Raw genomic sequence first — 4,890 nt, forward strand, 5'->3', positions numbered from 1 at the left:
TAATAGCAATGTAGCCACTTCTTATGGTTCTTCTATAAAGTAGTAAATCACATGTTCCTAATGATTTTGCTGGCAAAAATTTGTCTAAAAATTTTGGTGAAAAGAGAAAAAAGAAGATGCGTTGCCATTATTGTAAAGCTAATGATCACTTGATCAAGCACTGTCCTAAGTTGAAGGCCAAAGAGGCTAAGAAGAAAGTGGCTGGTTCCACTACAAATGCAGCTCTTGTTGAGTCTTATGTGAAACGAGAACAGTGATGCTGATGTTTATGTAGAATGGGCTTTTAGTGCAGAGTGCACTTATGATCTTTTTGTCCATGATGTATGCAGATTCACATGTGTGGTATTTTGACAATGGTGCTACAAAGCACATTAACTCACATCGTGATTTGTTTACCTCTTTCGAGTCTGTCCCTCATGGGAATTCAGTCACTTGTGGCAACAATGCCTTTTATCCGATTCAGGGAGCTGGAAAGATTGTGCTTACTGCTACAAATTGCAGTTCTTTCACACTGGTTGATGCATTGTATGTACCTGGGATCAAGAAGAATCTTTTGTCAGTATCTGCACTTGCTAGACTTGGTCTTGTAGCCAAATTTGTGGATGACAGATGTACAGTACATGATCTCAGTTTTGGTGATGAAATTGTTGCATCTGGCATTTTATGCTGTGGGTTGTATAAGCTCACTTTGTACAAAAAGTGTGGGCAGAATTTTGCAACTTCAGTTGTGGATTCTAAGGCTATTTCAGATGCAAAACTTTAGCATGCACGTTTTGGGCATTTGAACTTTGCGAGTTTATTGCCTTTGCATAAATATGATATGGTTCTTTCTTTGCCACCTCTTGAAGCACCTGTCAAACATGTTTGTGAAGGCTGTATTTCAGGTAAGATGCAACGTTCGAAGTTTCCAAAAGATGGTTCAGTAAGGGCCACATGCAGGTTGCAGCTTGTGCATAGTGACATTTGAGGGTCCATGCAAACTCCGTCCTTGGGCAATTACATTTACTTCGTGATTCTCATTGATGATTACTTCAGGCATGCATGGGTGTATCCGCTTAAGGCAAAGTTTGAAGTGTTTTTGTGCTTTAAGCAATTTTTGGCTATGGTTGAAAATGTAGTATGGGCACCTTCCGTTCCGATCAAGGGGGAGAGTATATGTCTGATGAATTTAATTTATTTTTGGCTAGTTGTGGGATAAAACACCAATGTAGAGTTTCATATACACCTCCACAAAATGGTGTTGCTGAGAAGAAAAACAAGTCACTTACAGAAATGACAAGATGTATGGTCAAAAGTCAAGATTTACCACATTCGTTTTGGCTTGAGGCTCTTATGTGTTCCACTTATGTACTTAACATGTGTTGAAAGATTTGCAGTCTATGACTCCATATGGAGCATGACATGATAGAAAGCCTTTTATTGAGCACATGTGTCTTTTTGGCTGTTTGACATATGCTTTGGTGCAAAAAATTGGATGATAAGGCTGTGAAATGTATTTTTGTTGGCTATAGTGCTGAAAGCAAAGGTTACAGGTTGTATCATCCGCAAACAAAACATATCTTGGTTTCGCGGGATGTTGTGTTTGTGGAAGACTCTATTCAGCCATTGTTGTCATGTACTAGAGACAATAATGTAAGCTCACACGACATTTATGACACTTTGTTGCCTCTTTTCAGTGGTGTAAGTTTGACTGTAAATTCCAACGAGGCAAATGTACAACTTATGGGGGTTTCTGAAAATGTTACAGATCAGCCTATTACTGATGCATATGTGTATGATGTACTGGATGAGGAAAGGGCTGAGAATGAACTTGCTAGAGGTATGCCTAAATGGATGGTGTATATTTTGCGTGATAGTAAATTGGATGCACCATTGTCTAGTCGTACTCGTGTGCATGATGCACTTGATGAGGAAAGGGCTGAGAATGAACATGCTAGAGGTATACCTAAATGGCTGGTGCATACTTTGTGTGATAGTAAATTGGATCCACCGTTTAGGTTCTCGTCACACATCAAATTGTTTTGCTTTGGCTGTTTCTAGTTTATGTCATGTTGAGGAACCTCTGTCTTTTGATGAAGCACATAATTCAAAAAATTGGATGGTTGCCATGCAATTAGAATAGATGCACTTATAGAAAATGACATATGGAATTTATGTGATTTGCCTCTTGGCAAAAAGGCCATTGGTACGAAGAGGGTTTACAAGTTAAACCGCAAGCTGGATTGTGAGATTGATTGCTATAAGGATCTACTTGTTGCAAAGGGTTATTCACAACAAAAATGCATAGATTATGAAGAGACTATTGCTCCCACTTGTCATATGACTAATGTACATTTTCTATGTGCATTGGTAGCTCATTTTGGTTGGGATGTACACTGCAGTCAGACATTGTTACTGTTTTCTTGAACGGTGATATATTTAATGAAGTTTATGTAATGCAGCCTCATGGTTTTGTCATTAAAGGATAAGAGGATAAAGTGTGCAGATGTAAGAAAGCTTTGTATGGCTTGAAGCAATGTCCCGGTGCTTGGTATAAGAAGGCTCACACTCATTTAGTCAAATGAGGCTTTCGTAACAATCCAACAGAAAGCACATTGTATATAAAACGTTGTCGGAGTGTGCAGTTCTCCAGGGTCGATCGAGAAAGCACTGGGCCTCTGGCTGTAGACAAGAGTGTGTTGACATTCAAATTAGGATAAACGAGTGCAGATAGACTTAATTAATAGTTTAATACACGTAATATTGGTGTTTAGAGAGAGTCTAAGAGAAAAGACTGTCAATAAGAACCCTGTTAACTCTGTTAAGTAGTAAGAAATATAGAATCAAGACTCAAAAGATTTATTCAACTGACAGGTGATACAACTTCAGATTTTTGGTTCCCCTTTTTACTATCCGGTTACATACGCCGTATCGGTGCTCTTTGATTTGCAACCCTTCGACCAAAAACCTCCCGAAAATGGCACCATCGTTGATTCTTTTCGTGCTCTTGATGCTCTTTCAGACCTTCTTTGATCCTTTCGCCACTGCTCTTAAGAACAAAGCTTGAAGAAAAGAATCCCAACGCCACCATGGGCTTCTGTTGGTTCCCCTAGTGCCCAAAAGCTCATCAAAGATCCTATCCCACCCAATAGCTCCCTGCCAATACCCTCCAAAAAAATGCCAAAAAGACCCTCAAATTGATACAAAAAAGGGCTTTATAGGAAGGCCTTGTTCATTTTTAGAAAATGGTTCAACTAGCACTTTAATTTTGGAAATTTTTGATCCGTTTGCATGCTCTAGCTTCATATGCTCTCTTCTTTGTGACTTTCTCTCACTCATTTTGAAAACCCTTCTTTATCCGGACATGATCTCCATTTGCCCACATTGACCGGCCTCATCTTTTGCTGGTCCTAGCCTTGAAGTTTAGCCCTTAACCACCTTTGGCCACCTTGAATTGCCTTTGAAATTGCCACTTTGGACCCCCCTCGATGCCCACTTCATCCGGCCATATGAACTGTTCGACTGTCCCTTCTCTCTCTCTCCTTTGCTCGCGGCTTCTCCCTCTCTAGCACCCTTCGCGGCTCCCCCATGCCCTTTCTCACATGAACTTCCCCTCACACGGAGCACTAGCGACATAGCTAGTGTGTGTGGGGGGGGGGGGGGGTGGCTTTTCATTCAAAAGGTGAGAGGCGTAGGACCAATCTCTAGCGGGACGCCATGTCACCAGAGCACACAGCCACCGATCGACCCTAAATGCCACTGCAATGCCTTCGGGTAGCCAAAACCGCCACCACAATCGCCAAGTGTGCCCGCGCAGCACCAGAGCCGCCAACACGCAGCACCCAACTGCGTACACCATGGCCAAGCATGAGAGATCTCACTCTCTTCATTGAATACCCCACATTGGTGCATAGCCCAACCCATATAGACTACCACCAATACTTGCATCTGGGTTAAACCCGTGCCACGTGGCACCCTCTTAGCAGCCTGGCCCTCCAAGTTGAAAAACACCTTCAATTCTATCCATACTAACCCCTTAGGAAAAACCCTCCTTTCTTCTGTTTTCAAATTGATTCCATCTCCTCCTTATTGAGCCCATTGCCAAGCCGCAAAGACCATTTGAAACTTCACGTCATCGACCTCAAGCCGCATGAAACTTACCGGGTTTGGAGACTCCCAACCTAGCGATTCGAGGCCGCAAATAGAGAAAAAAACATATGGTACCTACACTCTAGCAACAACTCCCAACCTTGACTCGTCATTTCTCGCTGACTGGGCATTTGATTGACAAACGGTCAGTTCCTGATCACTTTGCATGATGTACCCTATTTTCTTGAACTTTGGAAAGTGCCAGAATGCACCAGATAGCATGACTTCCAAAACGAGAGAACCGGCTCAGAATTGTCCCCTGTCAAAAATTCATAGCTCTGTAACTTGGCCCTTGAGACTCTGATTGTCGATCTGAAAAGACGCACATGCTCCATAATTTAAGCCCTATGCATTTGTCACTTCAAATCACCTTTGACCATTTGTCCCCATCTGCCCTGTCCGTCTCATATCTGCAACCACTTCTAGATTTAAATTGTAATAACTTTCTCACCGATTGATGAGCCGTCTGGACCAGCTTGTAAATCACTTCAAGCACTACCTTTTCAAGTAGAAGAACAGCCTTTCATTCAATCTTCACGTGTCAACCCAATTGGTTCACTTTGAGGCACTTTTGGTCTACAAAAACCCACATAATGCATACATTCCTGCTAATCTAATGCCATAAGACATTCTGGCATAGATTATAGATTTTTCAAAGTTCGCAGATACATGCAAAACTTTGTTTTTCATCTTGTGCCTACAAAGAGGCACGACATCCACCCCCTCTAAACCTCACATCCTCCGGTATGTGCCAATCTTTAG

This window comes from Adiantum capillus-veneris, chromosome 1 (genome assembly GCF_014529385.1).
Source record: "Adiantum capillus-veneris isolate H3 chromosome 1, ASM1452938v2, whole genome shotgun sequence".
Taxonomy (NCBI): domain Eukaryota; kingdom Viridiplantae; phylum Streptophyta; class Polypodiopsida; order Polypodiales; family Pteridaceae; genus Adiantum; species Adiantum capillus-veneris.